Genomic DNA, 20,118 nt, shown 5'->3' with positions numbered 1-20,118 from the left:
AGCAGAGAAGCATGGAGCTCTCTCCTGGGGAACGGAGCACAGGTTAGGGGCCGCGTGTGTCCCGGATGCTCAGGGACCCTTCACCATACTAGATGCCCGGTCTCGACAGACTGTCCTAAAATCCTTGCTCACGGTCGTGTGGTGATACAGAGGCCAAGAACCCCAATCCAGAGCCTCGGGAAAACTTTCTCTCTGAAGGTGGGGTGGGCGCGGAGGAAATTCATGGAGCTAAGATCACTGCTGAAGGTAAGATATACTCACTTTCAGAAGGTGAGGGCCAAGAAAATAAGAGCTGTTTCTAGAGCCCAGAAGCCACCATGCCCTGACTCAGGGGCGGGGTGGGCGTGGGGGCACCTCCAGGACCCAGGAGCGGATGAGCTGAGATTAGCAGCAGTGGCCGAGAAGATGACAACCCTGGTCCAGGAAGTAGAACAGAACTTTGCCCAAGATAAGTTCTCCATTCCAGTCCCGGCTCTGTTGCCAAGAAGCTCTTTGACTTGGAGGTGTATAACAGGTCCTTAGCAGCTCTGGGCCTCAGTTTCCCCATCTGTAGGCCATTATTTTTATAGACGGAGGTGAGAGAGAGAGTGGGACTCCAGCCCCAGGAACAGTCCCTGCGAAGCTCATCCCATCACACGCTCCCCGGGCAGCTGTGGCAGATGTGCAGTGCGTATTCCAGGATTTACGATGCGGCTGCCCTCGGGGAAGTGGAAACTGTTCGCCTCGCCCATTCCGAAGCATCCAAATAATAAACCTCCACTGAAGTCCTGGCTCAGGCAGTCTGCTTGTCCTGCTGTGTGTGCAAGGGAGGGAAGAGCACACAAGCTTGGGCAGGGGTGGGGTGGGGACAGCTCCCTCTGGGCAACGTTGAAGCATGAGGGCGGTGCTGGGAGGGGCCCTGAGTGTTTGACACCAGCATTAGGTCACCACTGTCTTGCCCCTGGGGTGTGATATGTCAGCAGGCAGCCACTGGCCCGCATGCCATGATTCGAGGGGCGGGGGCATTCCTCGCCCTGGGCCAGGGCTGCCCTTCTCGGCCCTCTCCTTGGTGCTGTCCCCTCCCGGCTCCCTGCCCGGGCTCCAGACTCTGGAAGCCAGGAGGGAGTGGAGTGAGTCAGTGCACCGGCAGGGCCGGCCCGGACACACTGGGCATGCTCCTTTTGACTGGTTGTCCTCTCCAGAGCCACGGGCTGCTCCCTGAAAATTTATTGAGCTCTCTGCTGTTCCGTCTACACAGTGATTGAGCCCCTTCTGTATGCTGTGTGTCAGATGTTCTAGGTGATGACTGTCCTTTGAGACAGTGTTTTTGTTTCCTAGGGTGCCCACTACAAATGACCATAAACAGGGTGGTTTAAAAGAACAGAAATTCTTTCTCTCGCAGTTCAAGAGGCCGGAGGCTGGAAATCCAAGTGTTGGCAGCCCATGCTCCCTCTGAAGGCTGCTGGGGAGAATCCTCTCTGGCTTCCTCCAGCTCTGGGGGCTCCAGGCCTTCCTGGGTTATGGCCACATCACTCCCCTCTCTGCCTTGTCTTCACATGGCCTTTTCCACTCTGTGTATATCTCTGTGTGTCCTACTCTCCTTTTCTTTCTTTCTTTTTTTAAATTAATTAATTAATTAATTTTATTTTTGGGCTGTGTTGGGTCTTCGTTGCTGCGCACGGGCTTTCTCTAGTTGCGGCCAGCGGGGGCTACTCTTCATTGCGGTGCGCGGCCTTCTCACGGCGGTGGCTTCTCTTGTTGCAGAGCATGCGCTATAGGGTGCACGGGCTTCAGTAGTTGCGGCACACAGGCTCAGTAGTTGTGGCACATGGGCTTAGTTGCTCCATGGCATGTGGGATCTTCCCAGACCAGGGCTCAAACCTGTGTCCCCTGCATTGGCAGGCGGATTCTTAACCACTGCACCACCAAGGAAGTCCCCTCCTCTCCTTTTCTTACAAGGACACCAGTCATCAGACTTAGGGTCCACCCTAAATCCAGGCTGATGTCATCTGGGGGTCCTTAACAAATGACATAGGCAAGGACCCTGGTTCCAAATAAGGTCATATTCAGAGGGCCTGGGTGGACATGAATTTCGAGAGCCCCCTTTTTAGTTTTTTTATTTTTTTACTTTCTGCCTACACCGTGTGGTTTATGGAATATTAGTTCCCCCACCAGGGATCGAACCCGGGCCCTCAGCAATGAGAACACGGAGTCCTAACCACTGGACCACCAGGGAATTCCTGAGGGACCCCTTTTTAGAGATGAGGAAACTGGGGACCAGTGAAGCAAGGTGGTTGGTCCGGAGTCCCCCAGCTGGAAAGTGACAGAGCGGAGTCAGGATTCAAACTCAGGCCTCATGGCCCCAGGACCCACTGTAATATTTCTGCCGGAGCCCAGCATCTGCAAGAATTCCTACCCTGCACATCCAGGTAGGAGGTAAAGCAAGTAGGAAATCCTCAGCTTTTGGGAGCAAAACATAGTCCCATCCTCCAGTCACTCTCTAACTTCAGCTGGTGAACAAATCCCCGAACGGAGTTTGTAAAATCCCTCTCAGAGGTTCTGACCCAGTCAGCTGGATCTGCATTGTAAACAGGACGCTAAACCCCAGATGACCAGGTACAGGTGATCCAGGCGGGTCCAAAACCATGACCTGAGAATCCCCGAAGCATCACTGAGATCAGACCCTGGGGTTGAGATCAGCCCGTCACAGCTCAAGGCAGGAGCAGGGAGCACAGCTCAGCCAGAGCGACCGCTCCCCGTGTCTGTGCCAGATGAGCCCGGAGGGCCAGGCCTGCCAGGGACCAGAGGGCCTCATCCCGCCACAGCCAGCTGGTGCCGAGCAACCCAAGGAGGAGTGTTTGGATTCAAACTCCCATTCCTGAAGGAGCTAATAATGCAAGCTCATTCTGGGAGAGCCCCAAGGCAGCTCTGGGCTCTGCCCAAACCCCAGCATGGAGGATTTGGAAAGGCCCAGAGAATGAGCCAAAACCCTCTTTCCCCTTTACAATTCCAGCGCCAATAGCTTTTCCCCAAACCAGCCCTTTCATAGTGGCGTCATCCGCGCATCCTCAGTGCCAGGCGATGATGGAAATCGGCATCCAAGTCTTCCCGGCCAATTGGAGCTGCAGCCTCGTACCCTACGGAGTACAGCTCCTGTCCACCACCCAAAGCGGGGAGGAAAACAGGTACAGCTGGTGAACAAGACGTCCTTGGCATCTCACTAGAGGCCTCTGTACCAGGTCTCATGAAAAGACATGAGCTCAGCTTTTGGACCAACCACCCAGGTCTCCAGGGCCACTGCAGTGGGCAGTGGCTCTGCCGGTGGCCGCACCCAGAATCACCTCTGGCTTAAAATTCACTGCACGTCCCAAACCCTCTGAGGTTTAAGAAGGGAAAGAACAGGGAATAAAGGAAAGAAAGGAGTCGCACAATCCAGGCGGCCCTGTGAAATAAGGAAGCATCCCAAGATGCCTGGAGAGTAGACATCCACTGTGTTTGGGGTTCGTTTGTTTGTTTGTTTCTAACAAACATTTTTTTAATTGAGGTAAAATTAGTATATAACATTATGTTACAGATGTACAACAGGGTAATTCGAAATTTGTGTACACTACAAAATAACAGACCACAATAAGTCTAGTTACCATACAATCCCGCCCCTTTGCCGATTTCACCCACCCCTCCCCCTTCCCCTCTGGTAACCTTTTATTTTGTATTAAGACATGGACCATCTATGTTCCTTTTTTTCTTTTTTTTCTTTTTTTTTTTTTTTGCGGTACGAGGGCCTCTCACTGTTGTGGCCACTCCCGTTGCGGAGCACAGGCTCCGGACGCTCAGGCTCAGTGGCCATGGCTCACGGGCCCAGCTGCTCCGCGGCATGTGGGATCTTCCCGGACCGGGGCACGAACCCGTGTCCCCTACATCGGCAGGCGGACTCTCAACCACTGTGCCACCAGGGAAGCCCCCCTTTTTTTCTTTAACTTCCTTTTTTTTTTTTTTTTTTGGCTGTGCAGTGAAAGCACCGAGTCATAACCACTGACTGGACCACCGGGGAATTCCCGACATGGACCATCTAAAAGCAATGATGCTGGTGTGTCCAAACCAAGTTTCTTCCTCTTCCCCATTGCAATTTATCTTTTCATAATTTTCTTATTCCTCTTAGCACATTCAGGGTATAACATATTATCTTCTAGGTCTGGGGATGGGAAAGTGCAGGCAGGGAACATAAAGAGAGAGATCATCCCCCAGGGAGTGTCAGGCACCCAGGCCTGACCTGCACGGAACTGCAGGCGAGCCCAACCTTCTGTGTCTGCCAAGAGCGGTCTGCCAGGGACCACACACCACTGGACAGCTGAGGCTTGCGGCAGAAGGGACTCAACGGAGGTGGGAAGGGGCTGTGAATTCACAGCCTTGGGCTGAACGTTCTTGCAGCAATTCTTGACCATGCTGCCAACATGGCTTCCTGAGCTGAAGTTATCACTCCACCCACAGTAGTCCTTTCCTGCTCTCCCTCATCCTACTTTTCCGAACACTTGTTCTGTTGGTCACCATCTCGCGTTTCCTTGAACGTGACTGCAATCTGGACTCCTGTGATGATTGAGGAATATACTGATCCTTTTTGGGATAAGCATGTTTCTGGAGTCTCAGATAAACCCCTATTTTCTGGCCATCGGTACAGTTCCATAAGGCGTCCCAACTCACTTTATTAATTGGAGGCATCATGGTCGGCAAGAGGTAAACTGGTTTACTACAACTAGATTTGGGGCAAGCCTTGAACCCTTCGCTTGTTTCAGGAGAATGAGCTTGATCATCTGTATTCAGTGGCTCCACACTGACTTCTTTTTTTATATTTTTGTTTATTTATTTATTTTGGCTGTGCCGGGTCTTAGTTGTGGCACACGGGATCTTTGTTGTGGCCCGCGGGATCATTTAGTTGCGGCATGCAGACTTCTTAGTTGCGGCCCGCGGACTTCTTCTTAGTTGCGGCGTGCGTGCGGGATCTAGTTCCCTGACCAGGGATCGAACCCGGGCCCCCTGCATTGGGAGCGTGGAGTCTTACCCACTGGGCCACCAGGGAGGTCCCTCCACGTTGACTTGTGAAGTTGAAGAAACACCTGGTCCCCTTTGGCGGTCTTCAACAATTCCCTCATTAACTGGAACCAATGTAAGAGTCACATTTTCTTCATCTAATGCCTCTCGAAAGAAATTCTTCTCGTAATTTGGGTATGCCATTTTTCTGGGGTTTTTAAACAATTTTTTATTGAGGTGGGATTCACATAACATAAAATGAACCACTATAAAGTGAACGACTCAGTGGCAGTTAGTACATTCACAGTGCTGTGTAAACACCACCTCTATTTGGTTCCAAAACATTTTTATCACATCAAAAGGAAACCCCCTGCCCATTAAACCGCCATCACTCCCGTTACCCCTCCTCCCAGCCCCTGGCAACCACCAATCTGCCTTCTGTCTCTGGATTTACCTGTTCTGGACGTTTCATATAAATGGAGTCATACAACATGAAACTAGACATCTGTTGTTCGTAGCTGCCCAGCGCTCCATTTCCCCCTCTTCTGATCGCAGCGACCATATTTCACTTTGGAGAAGCCACCCCACAGCTCCCCTAAGTCCACTTGGCTGCCCACCCGCTGCGTGCAGGGGCGGGCGCATGACTCAAACCTGGCAAATCAGTCAACGTGATTGGTTCAGGGATGGGCTTGTGACTCGATCTCCCCCAATGAGAGCAGCCACAGGACTTCTGGAGCAAGCGGCTTCTCTGCCTGGCTCACTGAAGCAGCAGAACGGGAGACTGAGGCTGCTGGCAGCCCCCTTTGTCACCATGGAAGGAGTGCCCACCTGGGAAAGAAACGCACCTGAAGGAAAGCAGAGACAGAGCACTGAATCCGCACAAAGGGCTCGTGTGTCCGAAGCAAAGAAAGCCAAACTGAGGGTGGGCGTTTGCAACAAAGCAAGGATTTTGTTGCAGGGTGCCAAGCAAGGGAATGGGAGACAAGTCTCAGATCCACTCCAACTTGGTCTCTGAGTTAGGGATTTCTAAAGGCAAAGAACAAAGGAGCTGGGGTTAATCATCTTAATCATCGTGGTCTATGTGTCTTTGAACCTGTGGTCTGTGAACCGGGGGCATCTGTGTCAACATAATCCGTACAGGTCATCTTGACCCGGAAGATATCCCAGAACATCACATAAACGGCGATGCTTATTGGAAAGCTGCGGCTCAAGGCCCACGACCTTCGCTACCCCTTATTAATTAGGCAAACGTGATCGAACAGGTATGGCCTAGGACAGAGAGGAATGAGAAGACCAAGAACAGAAACCTGGGTGTTATTTTAATTATAAATTAGTCATTATAATGACTAATAAATTTTAATTATAATTATAGATTTTTAAATTTTAATTATAAATTATTTTAATTATACATTAGTCGGTTTCAGCGGGAGGCTGGTTCTTGGCCACATTGTCTGAGCACCTGGATCCAACTCTGCCTGAAGGTAGCACTATCCTCAAAACATTTCACTTTTGAAAGTCGATCGCATCCTGTTGTGATCAAGCTGATTGGAACTGGGTTTCTGTAATACGCAACTAAAAGGGACCCAAACAGTGCATGTGGCATTTCACTCACCTGCCTTTGCATACTCCCATCCTTTATGAAATAAAATGCAACTCCTTAGCGAGGAACATACAGTCTTCCTGATGCAGCCCTGTCTCCTTCTTCCTTCATCCCTTGTAACACCCCCTCCTCATTTAATATGCCAGCCACACAGTTCATACACACACACACACACACACACACGCACACGCACACACACACACACACACAATGCTTTTCCTGCCTTAGGGTCTCTGCTCTTTCTGTCTCCTCTGTCCAGAATACTCTCATCACCCCCACCCGACTCCCAAACACTTACTCATCCCTTATCACTTGATTCAGGCATTACCTCCTCCAAAAAGCCTTCCCTGACTCAGTGTCCCACCTCTCCTCCAGCAGAAAGGCGTGTCCCCCGGGCTCCACACAGCCCTGAGTGTGGTTCAGTCACAGATCTTGCCCACACATTGTTGTTCATTATCTGCCCAAGTCTGGTCTCCACCCCGTCCCCCCCCCGCCTCCCCCCCACCCCGCCCCGCACAAACAGGGGTCCTCCAGGGCCAAGTGTGTGCCTGGCTCTGCTGACAGTACAGTGCTTGGGCCACCGTGAGGCTGAACTGCTTTATTTTTTTTTTCCTTTATTTTTTTGGCTGCCTCGGATCTTAGTTGCGGCATGTGGGGTCTTCGCTGAGGCCTGCAGGATCTTTCGATGCGGTGGTGCGGGCTCTTCGTTGCCCTGAGGCATGTGGGATCTTAGTTTCCCGACCAGGGATCCAACCCGCATCCCCTGCATTGGAAGGCGGATTCTTTACTACTGGGCCACCAGGGAGGTCCCTGAACTGCTTTCAAAGAAAGCTTATTTCCCAAGTTTTTCCCAAAGATTTAAATTCATGCTTTCATCCAGGCAAGCTTTCATCCAGGCAAGCGTCAGCTCTGTTCTGTCCTGTACTTAAGGATGCAACGTCTAATAGAGACACAGACAGAGAACACAAATGTATGGATACCAAGGGGGAAGGGAGGGTGAGGTGGGAGGAGCTGGGAGATTGGGATTGACACTATACACTATTACTACTACGTATAAAATAGAGAACTGCTGGGAACATACAGTATAACACAGGGCACTCTACTTAATGCACTGTGATGTCCTAAATGGGAGGGAAACCCAAAAGGGAGGGGATATCTGTATGTGTGGCTGATTCATTTTGCTGTGCGGTAGACGCTAACACAACAGTGGAAAGCAACTATACTGCAATAAAAATTAATTAATAAGAAAATAAAAATTCAGATTCTGAAAATCAAAAAAAAAAAAAGGATGCGATGTCTGATATTTCAGTGGTTGGTCTTTGTTTGGGCTGAGACTGGACTCTGGAGCCGTCCTCTCCCTGGAGCCGCACCACCCCCGCCCCTGGTTGGGGGAAGGCGAGAATGCGGAGAGATGGGACCCGCTCACAGGGAGGCCTGACTCCTACTGTTGAGGCCGGGGGAGCACGGAGATCTCTCCCCCAGCCTGGGATGATCCAGATCAGGCCCTTCGATGCCACCCAAAGCCTGTCTAAGGCTTTTCGTAGCAGCCACAATCATGTCTTTAAATGTGAGAGCCCGGAGGCTGTCAGAGGGGGTCACCTGTCGTCCCCCCTTCCTCACCGATGACTGATCTGCAGACCGGCCGAGGCAATCATGTCAGGCCTCTGCCTGCCTTGGGCTAGCTGGCTCCATGCCCTTAAATGTAATGTCTGAGACTCCGTGAGCAGAGAGGGGCGTCGGGAGGTGACAGTGGCAGGGTGGGGCTAGGAGCCTGCCAGGCACGCCTTTCCTTGTTTCTGGGTGTCCCAGAAAGGATCCCTCCTCTGGATGCCGCTTAAGGTGTGAACAGGTGGGGTGGGGCTGAGCTGGGTACCGGGGACATTGGGAACTGGCTATCCTGAGTCAAAGAATGAAGATGCACAGATGCCTTTGCCTCAATAATAGGCAACTTTAGCTGGTTCGCAGTGGTTTCCTTCCCCCACCAGTCCCTCCAGTTACTTGTCAGGGAGTAAAAGTTGCCTCTCTGGGGCTTCCCTGGTGGCGCAGTGGTTGAGAATCTGCCTGCCAATGCAGGGGACACGGGTTCGAGCCCTGGTCTGGGAGGATCCCACATGCCGCAGAGCAACTAGGCCCGTGAGCCACAACTACTGAGCCTGCGCGTCTGGAGCCTGTGCTCCTTAACAAGAGAGGCCGCGTTAGTGAGAGGCACGCGCACCGCGATGACGAGTGGCCCCTGCTTGCCACAACTAGAGAAAGCCCTCGCACAGAAACGAAGACCCAACGCAGCCAAAAATAAATAAATAAATAAATAAATTTAAAATGCACAGTATTCCAAATAGTATAAAAATAAAATTATTAAAAAAAATAAAAGGAAGTCCATATATTTGTAGAAATGACATTTAAAAAAAAAAATGTTGCCTCTCTGGACACTTCGTGCCTCCTACAACTGCTGGTCTAACTTCCCTGGACCAGCTGCACACCTGGGCCCTAGAATTCTAATGACCCGGCCCATCGTAGGACTCACTCAGGGAGAATGGGTCCCACTGTTCTGGCAGGTATTGGGGAACCCACCCTTGGCTTCTCTCCTGCGGTCAGCAGGTCAGGACCGGGCACACTGGAAGCCTCATCCTCTGAGAAGCCAAGCCACTCACCAGATAGCTGCCTGCATTTGGAGCACCTGCATGGCCCTTGTACTCCCCTCCAGGGTCACTCAGTGACCCTACAAGCTCCCAGCCAGACCCAGCTGCCCCGGCGGATGAGCACAGGACCCAGCTGCCCCGGGAGTCAAAGGTTGCTTCTTAAGGATTCATTTTTCCAGGAAGAGTCTATTCATGTGGGAGAAGAGGGATGTTTCATTCACTTATTCATTTATTAAACCTTCATCCAGAGCCACTATGAACCAGATGCTGTGCTAGGTAGTGTGTGGGGTGCAGTGCCCACCCCGGACCCAATAACAGTAATATGAGTTAAAAATAGCTGAGTGCCCAGGAAACCCCTGGCAGTCCAGTGGTTAGGACTCTACAATTTCACTGCCAAGGGCCCGGGTTCAATCTCTGGTAGGGGAACTAAGATCCTGCAAGACGTGCAGCATGCCAAAAACAAAACACATTTGCTAAGTGCCGGAAGAGCACAATGACAGAGTACTCTGGGACCTGCGAGAGAACGAGAGAGCCGGGGTCCCTCCGAGGCTCTCGCCCCCCCGATTTAGTTTATGTGACAAGAACTTACAGAGCCTTCGGTGCCAGGCGTTGTTCTAAGGACAAACACTAAGCCATTTCATTCTCCTAAGAGCTTTGTGGGGTCGGTATTATTATAGCCATATTTTATGGAAGCTGGAGGGCACAGGGCACAGAGAGGTTGAGTTGCCCAAAGTCACACAGCTGCTAAGTGGCAGAGTGCTCTTTGTACCCCAGCAGTCTGGCTGTCGCCCTGCTCTTACCAGCCCACCAGGATCTAAATGACTCTGAGGTCAGAGGTCAGCCGAGCTGAGGGCTCCACGCAGGGCTGTAGGGCTCTCAGGCAGGAGAGCTCTGTCTCTGTCCACCAGCCATCAGGGGTGGACTCCAGGAGCCACATGGGTCCGTGCAGTGCAGAGCAGGAGGTGGCCTCCCACCCCTCAGAACAAGGTTTTACACCCCCGTTCAACTTGAATGAACTGTTTGTTTTTGAAGGAAAAGCAACACAATGAAACCTGACACTGGGTAAAGGGCCTCTCCTTCTACCAGGGAGAGGGGATGGGCTCCGAGAGGGAGCTCCAGGACCCGTGTGGTCCCTTCTGCCTGGACCGCTGACCACCACGTGAATGCCAGCCAGAGAGAACATTCCGAGGCCCCGGCGGCCTCATCACCTCTCCCAGGGGTTTGGGAGGGAGCCTGAGAGGGCGGCCCGGCTAGGAGCTTGCAGCCTCCCTCGTGAGAGCTGACTCTCTCCTGGGAAAATGGACACGTGAAATTCTAGAAGCAGGAGTGGATCATGTTCCAAATGGTCTCTGCTCTCAGAAAGGAGCACCTTCTGGATTGGGACAGCCTCACCCGGATGGAAACTCCACCAGGGCCCGACTTCTGTCTTCTTCACCACGTCTGTCATCCCAAAGCCCCACAATCGTCCTGTAAAGGACGATACAACCAGCTGTTTAAGTCCACAGGTCCCACCACCCACATGAGACCATCACTCTGCCACAGCTGCTTTGCCTTGTTCAGTACGTAAGGATGGGCTTGGCTTGTCCCAGTAAAACTTTATTTATGAACACTGACATTTGAACTTCATGTTATTTTCACGTGTCATGAAATAGCATTCTTCTTTTGCTTTTTTTCCCTCCTAAGCGTTTAAAAAGGTGAAAACCACCGTTAGTCTTCAGGTTGTACAAAAACAGGTTGTAGCTGGATTTGGCCAACGACCCCTGACGTGGTGGCTGCACAACCTTTGGGATCAAACGCAAGCATGAAGCTTCTCACACTCCGCCAGTTAGGGCCCCCTGGGACCCCATGGACCCCACATAACATCTGCGGTTCTCAGTTCACACCTCTCTTGTGGGCTCTTCTGGATCATTCTTCCTCCCTTTCCTACGCTTGATTGTTTTTTTGGTTTTTTTTTGTGGTACGCGGGCCTCTCACTGTTGTGGCCTGTCCCATTGTGGAGCACAGGCTCCGGACGCGCAGGCCCAGCGGCCATGGCTCACGGGCCCAGCCGCTCCGCGGCATGTGGGATCTTCCCGAACCGGGGCACGAACCCGTGTCCCTGCATCGGCAGGCGGACTCTCAACCACTGCGCCACCAGGGAAGCCCCGCTTGATTGTTTTTAAGGCCCAGTTCAAGCATCCCACTTCTGGGAAGCCTCTCGCAATACACAGTCGGGTTTAGATGCCCTTCTCTTTATCGCTTGAGCCCCAAAACTGGACCCCGGTGCGGTTGATGCCAAGTCTGAGGACAGCGGTTTGCTCCTTGGCCTCAAGCGTCAGCCTGGAAGCTCCTAAGTGCAGAGCCTGGGCTTTCCATCCCCATCCCAGGGCCTCCACGGGGCTTGGAACATGGTAGGTGCTCAATAAAGGCTTGTAGGAAAAATTCAGCCTTCCTCTTCCCCTTCCCCTTGTCCTTCCCCCTCCCCCTCCCCCTCCTCTCCTAGTCCCTAAGGTTGTTGGTCCCCAGGGCCCAGGCCTGGGCTCTTCTTTTCTCCATCCACCCTCACACCTTCTGTGAGCTCACCCCACGTCGGGGCTTTAAGGCCATCAGCTTCCCACTCATATCTCCAGGTGGATATGGGGCAGGCATCTCGAGGCTTCCATGCCCCACACCTGCTCCTCTCACGGGCTTCCTCATCTCAGGTGCCATGCCCCCAAACCCTGGGGTCGCTCCTGAGCCCTCTCTTCCTCTCACAGCCCCTGTCTAATCCATCAGAAAATCCTATTGGCCAGACTCTCAAAATACATTCACCACCTTCACTGCTCCTGCTGGCCCCAGCCACTGGCCTCTCACCTGGATGGAGGCGAAGCCTCTTAACTGGTCTCCTCTCTCCCTGGTCTCTGCTTGACCCCCCTTCACACAGCAGCCAGAGGGACCCCGTGACAGCATAAGCTCTCGGGCAAGTCACGCCTCTGCTCAGAGCCCTCCCGTGGCGCCCATCTCCATGGACGAGTACATGATCTTAAGAGGGGTCTGTCTGCCAGGCACCACTGAAGGACCTCACTCATTGCCCCTCAGGAGAGCCCTGAGGTAGGGCCTGAGAAACAAAGGCCCAGGGAGGTTAAGTAGCTTGCCCAAGGCCACACAGCTAGCCATGATAGAACTCAAATTCCTGACACTGGCCTTCCTGATCACACTCTCTGAGGTCAGCTGCTCCACCAGAAAGGGAGCACCTTTTTCCCAGGTACCCTAGTCCCCTCCTTTTTTCTTTCTTGTAAATATTATTTTTCAATAAGTACTACATGTATATGGCCTCGAATTTAAAATGTATACAAGGGGGGACTTCCCTGGCGGTCCAGTGGTTAGGACTCAGCCCCTTCACTGCTGGGGCCCGGGTTCGATCCCTGGTCGGGGAACTAAGATCCCGCAAGCCATGTGGAGTGGCCAAAAAATAATAAATACATTTAAAAAATTTTTTAATGTACGCAAGGGGAATACAGTAAATCTCTCTCCAACCCCTGTCCACCCACAGCCACCCACTTCTCCCAGAGGCAACCTTCTGGAGTTCAGCGAAGCGTCACCCTCGTAGGTGTCACGGGCATGGAGTCATGCGCCGTGGACTCCGCGTTATACGTGCAAGGCCTGGGAGCCCTGGTTGCCTCTGATCAAGTCACTTGTTCTTTGCGGACCTCAATTTCCTCATCAGCGAATCGGGGGACCAGAGAAGATGATGCGAATACTTCTGCCGCTCTGAAGGTCAGCCTGAAGTAGTAACAATGATAAAGGAGGTAATAGGCATGCAAGTGCCTTGTCAGCCGGAAACGTGGAGGCATCATAACCCCGTGGGCAGAGGAGCCATAGAAATCAGAGACTGGCCTGGGAGCGACCAGCCCAGCGTGTGCTCGGCTCAGACCTGAGGCCAGAAGGGCATTGCTTGCTTACCCCGGGGTTCCAACAGCATCCCCTTCATCTGGTCCTCCATCCATCCTTCGCTCCCCGTGTGGATAGAGATGCTCTCCAGCCGGCTCACGCATCTGCTTCTCTTTGCTAAGCTCTCTTCTAAGCCTGTGTTCACAGGCCAGAGCCCTGTCCACCGCCCTGAAGACCTGGGCTGCAAACCCACACGGCCTTTCCAAACTTGTGAAAGAGACAAGGGGCCTGGAGATGAAACATCTGAGTTGGGGAGGAGGTGGCCACTTCCAACAGAGCAGCTTCTAAGACTTTAATCTTGTCAAATGTTAGCTGTATCAAGCCCTGGAGCATGTCTACGGCCCTTGGGATCCTATTATTCTCCTAAACAGGCTCTTTGCCCAGAAATCGTCTTGATCCACAGCCTATCACTTTCTTTTCATAATATCACACCCTTACTCCTACTTACATCCTCCCAGACTTTCCCAACCTCTCCTTCCATCTGGGACCCTCCACATCTGCCAGATGAGGCCGTGTCTCCCCAAAATCTGTGCTACGGCCAAGCTGTCGTTTCATCTTTGCTCATAATCAGGCCCTCCAGCCTCTTCATCACTTTTATTGCCTTTTCTCCTCAAAATTCCCTCCAGGGTCGCCGGTGCACTCTCCATGTGAAGACCCAAAAGAAAATTCTCCCAATAAGAAACGTCCCCTTATCTCCAAGGTGCTATTTTTGTGCAAGGACTTCTCATCAGCCTGGCTGCAGACACGATTTTGGCTGCATCGAGCATATTTGCGATGCTCGTGGTATCACATGCTCTATCTGAGCGTGGGTTTTCTCCCCACTCCCAGCCTGCTTTCCTGCTCTCCCTGGATCCTCTTCATCAAGCTGTAAGAGGAAACCGCTTTGTGTTATGATCTGTTTCTGCCTAAAGCACTTTCAACCTGAGGAACAAAGCCGTGGGGCTCAGCAGGTAATCCTGGAGCCCTGCGCCCGCGCCAGCCGCCTCTGCTGGTCGTTCCTGCATCCCAGGGCCCCTGCAAATGTCCGTGGAGCATCTTCCATGTGGCAGGTAACGCCGGAGGGCTTGGCCACATTATCTTATTTCCTCTGAAGCAAAAATCCTAGAGGGTTTCCAATATAGGGAGTGGACACTAGGGTTGGACGGGTTAAGTAACAAACTTGGCCATACAGTCGGGAAGCAGCCGGACTGGAATTTGAACCCAAGGCCTCACCTTTCCTGTGGAACCCGTAATGCCTCAATGGCTGTGGCCGATCAGCCGGGACACCATGGAGCTGGTACTTCTGGTAAAGAGGGACTTGTTCGGGCTTCCCTGGTGGCGCAATGGTTGAGAGTCCGCCTGCCGATGCAGGGGACGCGGGTTCGTGCCCCGGTCTGGGAAGATCCCACATGCCGCGGAGCGGCTGGGCCCGTGAGCCATGGCCGCTGAGCCTGCGCGTCCGGAGCCTTTGCTCCGCAACGGGAGAGGCCACAGCAGTGAGAGGCCCGCGTACCGCAAAAAAAAAAAAAAAAAAAAGAGGGACTTGTTCTCCAGACACTGCTCTACCTCCAACAGTGAACAGCCAATGCGCTTCTGATCTCTGATCCAAGCTGAGCAACAGATACTCCAATGGCTGCACGCGTGCATCTACTTCCCCAAGAACTGCATCGCACCGTCGGTCCTTGATGAGATGAGAATGCAGGAAACTCCAGATTCGGGGCCCAGAACTGTCCTGTGCTTGAGCACTTGGTGTTTGGTTCTTCTAGGTAGGCCTTCACATTTACCCCTTTAATATTAAATACATGAAACAAGCTTGGACACGAATGTTCACAGCAGCACTATTCACACAAGGTGGAAACCACCCACGTGTCCGTAGACAGACGACTGGATGAACGCAGGGTGGCGCAGCCAGGCAATGGAATGTCACTCGGCCACAAAAAGGAATGAAACGCTGGCACACGCCGCAGCCCAGGTGAACCTTGTAAACGTGCTCAGTGAAAGAAATCAGACCCAAAGGGCCACATATTCTATGACTCCATTTTATTTATGTCCAGAGGGAATTCCCTGGTGAGCCAGTGGTTAGGACTCTGGGCTTCCATGGCAGGGGCCACAGGTTCAATCCCTGGTCGGGGAACTAAGATCCCGCAAGCCACGCGGCGTGGCCAAAAAAAAATTTTTTTAAGTTCTTTTTTTCATTAAAAAAAAAAAAAGAAAAGAAATGTCCAGAATAGGTAAATCTATAAAGACAGAAGGCAGACAAGTGATTTCCAGGGGCTGGAGGGAAGAAGGAACCGGAAGTGGCTGCCTAATGGGTGGGGGGCTCCTTCTGGGGAGGTGATAAAGGTCAGGAACTAAATAACGGTCATGGTTGCACAACACGGTGAACGTATTTAATGCCACTGAAGTATACACTTTAAAATGATTAAAATGGTACACTTCATGTCATGTGTATTTTACCACAATAAACGAAAATTAAATGGGGCTCCAGGCTGGCATTGCAGACCCCTCTTGGCGGACACAACAGCTCTACCATCCTTCACTGGGTAAAGTGGCTGGAAGGGAACCTGGTATGATCTCGTACTGCCCATTTGCCCATTCTGCCCTCCAAGATACGATGGAGGCCCACGCGTTTTCCTTACAGCAACGAAGCGGAGTTAGCCTCGGGGGGGTCTTGTCATTTGTAGACAGTATGATGGCCGAGATCTGCTTCAAAATAATACAGGATGGGGATATGCGGAGGAGTGAGTGGAGATGTAGGCAGAACAGGACTGGCCATGAGCTGACCATTGCAGATGCTGGCTGACAGCTGTGTAGAGATGTATTATGATGTTCTGTCCACTTCTGCATATGCTCACCATTTTCCATAATAAAAAAATGAAAGTGGTACTTTTTAAGCTTTGGCAGAAATTTTTGAAAACATAGGAAAGTTTACGGACTGCAGCAGTCATCTAGAATACCACCACCTGGAGACCATCCCTGGTGGTGTCTTCGTTCCATCCTCTCCAGGTCTTTTCCACACGCACGTGCAAATCATGCTCTAAGTTCTATGCTTTATCACTTTGGAAGCTTATCATCAGTGGTACCTGGCTTTGGCTACTAAGTCACTGGCATGCTGTGCTCAAAGTGATACCTGTAAGTGCTATGAAAAGCAGAGCAAGGAAAGGATTTTGGAAGTGCTCGGGGTGGAAGGAGGGGGTGGGCTGCCTTTTTAAACAGAGTGGTCAGGGTGGACCTCCTGGAGAAGGTGGCTTTTCTCAGGACTCGAGGTGAGACAGCTGGCCATGGGTTCATTTGGGGGTGTTCCCAGCAGAGAGGTCAGCCAGAGCAAACACCCCAAGGCCAGCAAGTGCCTGGCCAATTGGAGGCACCATGAGAAGGGGGGGAGCAGGGACTAGGCCATGAGGTCAAAGAGATGAGGAGGGTGTATTTGTTTTCTGATGCTGCTGTAGCAAATCATCACAAACTTAGTGGCTTAACACATCAGTAATTTATTTTCCTGTGGTGCCCTGAGGTCAGAAGTCCAAAACAAGTCCTATGGGGTAAAATCAAAGTGTGGGGAGGGTTGGTTCCCGCAGGAGGCTCCCGGGCAGTCTGTTCCTGCATCTTCCAGCTTCCAGAGGCCGCCCGCATTCCCTGGCTCATGGCCCCTCCACTTCTGCCTCTGTGGTCACAGAGGCTTCTCCTCTTCTGGGGTCAAATCTCCCTCTGCTTCCGTCTTATAAGGACACTTGAAACCATACTTAGGGCCCACCCAGATAATCCAGGATGATCTCCTCCTCTCAAGATCCTTCACTTGATCACATCATCAATAGACCCTTTTCCCAGGTAAGGTGACATATTCACCGGTCCCAGGGGATAGGACATGGCCATCTTTTGGGGCGCTGTTATTTGGCCCACACAAGGGGTCTGATCAAAGAGGGTCCTGTGAACCTTGTACAAACTTCAGCTTTTTCTCTGAGTGAAATGGGGGCCGCAGGAGGTTTTGAGAAGAAACATGATCCGATTTATGGTTAAAAGGATCAATGTGGCTGCTGTGTTCAGAAGATTCTAGAAGGGCAAAAGGGAGACTCCATAGGGGGTTATTACAGCAATCGGGCGAGGGGAGATAGTGAGAACAGTCACATCCGGAACATCTTCTCATGTCACGTAGAACTGAAAGGATTTCCAGACAGGTTGGATGTTGAGTGTGAGAGAAAGAGCCGGGATGACCCCGATGTCTTTGGACTGGGCAACTGGCAGGATGGAGTGCAAGTCACAGGGGTCAGGAGCCGGTTGGGGTGGGGAGGGAAGAAGTGGATTTGCAGAAGTTAGGTTTGAGCTTCCTGTTGGGCAACTCGGCAAGATGGAGAGGCGGGTGGATGGGGCAGTCTGGAGTCAGGGGACAGTTCGGGCTGGACTGATGGCTGGGAGGCACCTGGGGGTGACCAGAAGAGCAGGGGTCCAAGGGCTGGGTGTAGGGCACACCAGCATTGCCAGCTGGCAGAGGAGGAGGGACCAGCAGGGGGAACTGAGAAGCAGCCACCAGAGAAGCAGGAGAAAACCAGGGGAGCATCACCCGTGACCCAAAAGCCATTTCAGGGGAACGGTGAGGGCAACAGCAGCCCGGAGCCTGAGACTGGGAACGTTCCAGATCTCGCTGTGCACCCCAGTTCTAGAAGGAAACCTCAGACCTTCTGCCCACCTGGGTGAAAGACGGCCCCCCAGGTCCAGTCTTTTTTTTCTCTCACCATTTTAACCATTCTAAAGTGTGTAATTCACTGGTTTTGAGCCTATTCACAATGTTGCACAACCGTCACCACTATCTGACATTTTCATCACCCCAAAAAGAAACCCCACCCCCATGGGCAGTCACTTCTACTCCCCCTCCCCCAACCCAGGCAACCACTAATCTACTTTCTGTCTCTGTGAGTTTGCTTATTCAGGTCATTTCCTATCAGTGGAATCATACAACACGTGGCCTTTTGTGTCTGGCTTCTTTCACTGAGCATCGTGTTTTCAGGGTTCACTCATGGATCAGCACTTCACTGCTTTTTATGGCTGAATAGTATTCAGGACGGCTATACTACCTTGTATGTTGTTGATAGACATTTGGGTTGCCTCCACTTTTTGGCTATTGTGCATAATGCTTCTATGAACATCTGTGTACGGTTCTTTGTACAGACCTATGTTTTCAATTCTCTTGGGTGTAAACCTAGTCTTGGAATTGCTGGGTCTTGTGGTGACTTTAAGTTTTTGAGGAACTACCGGCTCATTTCCCACAGGGGCTGCACCGTTGTACGATCCCCCAACCATGTATGAGGGCAGTCAGAGTCTTTTTGAACTGTAACTGCTCATCACCCTGCTCTAATTCGTTGTGTGTGCACACATGTGTGTATGGGGTGGGTGTGATCCAGTGGACCCCAACCTCTTTAGACTCTAATTTTAGAGAAGCCAGTTTTATCGACCAGTCTAGAGAGTATCATGGCAACCTGCAGCTTCCGTGTTCTGGACCAAGCTCGCTGAGGGAGGGGCAGGAGGCCCCTGGGGTGTCCCGTGATGCTCTCATTTCCAGGGTGGGAGAGAAAAAAGCCTCCTCGTTCATCAAAACCACAAGGGGATGTCCAGCGTAGAGAAATCTACAGACGGAAAGTAGATTGATGGTGACTTAGGGCTGGGGACAGGGGATGGGAAGATAGTCGGGGGATAACTAAACCATATATGGTTTCCTTTTAAAGTGATTTAAAAAAGAACTAACACTGTAGGAGGTGATAGTTTCACATATCTTTGAATATACTAAAAAAGACTGCATTGTACACTTTAAGTGGGCGATCCGTATGATATGTAAATTATATCCCCCAAAACAATTGTGTAAAAAAAACCCACAAGGGAGACTGGAGAAACTCTGGGACAGAAGCCAACAAAATAAAGTTCTCTGAAGAAAGCAGCAGGAAAGCCCAGTTTTCATCTACAAGTTTTCAGCAACATTCCTGCACTCTCGGTCCTCGCCTTGCCTTCATGCACATCTCTTAGGTTTGTGCCCAAACTTTCCCCCACGGAGGAGTCAAATCTCAGCACATCTCACAGGAGGTGGAGAAAAGAGCCAGGAGGACCTGTCCAGCCCCTCTGCTCTGGGTCAATTCATGTGGTCTCAGCCGCCCCCTGGTGGACACTGGGGACTGAGCCTTAGAGAGGGGCATACGGAGGGAGCTGGCGGCTGGACCAGTCTGAATAGCCTGGCCCACAGGGGTACCTCTTGGTGTCTGAGTCCCTTTGCACCCAAAGAAGGTCAGTTCTAGCCCCTGTGTGACCCTTTAAAAAAAATTTAAATCCTTTTTATTATGGGCGTTTATTATAGAGAATTGCAAACATTTTTAAAATAAAGAAATAGTCTAACGAACCCGTACGTAGCCACAACTCTGCTTCAACAATTACCAACGTGTGGCCAGTCTCATCCTCATTTTGTCTTGACCTCCGTCCACTCCCTCCAACTGTATTATTTTAAACCAAATCCCAGAGAGCCTAATATTCCATCTGTAAATATTTCTGAATGCATGAAAGATAGACTCTTTTTAATCTCATCACAATACTATCACACCTAAAAAAAAATCTTCAACATAATTAAATTACTAGTGTCCTATTATCAATAGTCTCCTCGATGCCAAAAATATTCGTTTTTTTTTTTTTAAACAGACTGAATCAGGATCCACTAAGTTTGGTTGGTCTGACATTTAAATTTCTTTTAGATAAAAATGTTATAGGCTCCCTGTTCATCTTGCCTCTTATTTGTTGAAGAAAACTGCTCTTCTATTTTTTCCAGCTTTATTGAGGCATAATTGACAAAAAATTATATACGTTAAATGTACAACAAAAAGATTTGATATACGTATAGGTTGTGAAATGATTACCATAATCAAGCTAATTAACACACCCATCACTTCACATAGTTATGTGGGGGGGGGGTGAGTGGTGGTGGTGAGACCACTTAAGACCTACTCTCTCATTGTTTTT

At 51.1% G+C, this 20,118-nt stretch overlaps 1 pseudogene; it reads right to left on the bottom strand.

The window, feature by feature from the left end:
* Positions 1 to 4,106: 4,106 nt before the first annotated feature.
* LOC115857827 (developmental pluripotency-associated protein 2 pseudogene) overlaps positions 4,107 to 20,118 on the bottom strand; it is a 48,555-nt pseudogene continuing 32,543 nt past the window's right edge.

The sequence above is a fragment of the Globicephala melas genome, chromosome 1 (genome assembly GCF_963455315.2).
Source record: "Globicephala melas chromosome 1, mGloMel1.2, whole genome shotgun sequence".
NCBI classification, from domain to species: domain Eukaryota; kingdom Metazoa; phylum Chordata; class Mammalia; order Artiodactyla; family Delphinidae; genus Globicephala; species Globicephala melas.
The sequence above is the reverse complement of the archived record's forward strand: the minus strand, read 5'-3'. Positions and strand labels throughout refer to the sequence as shown.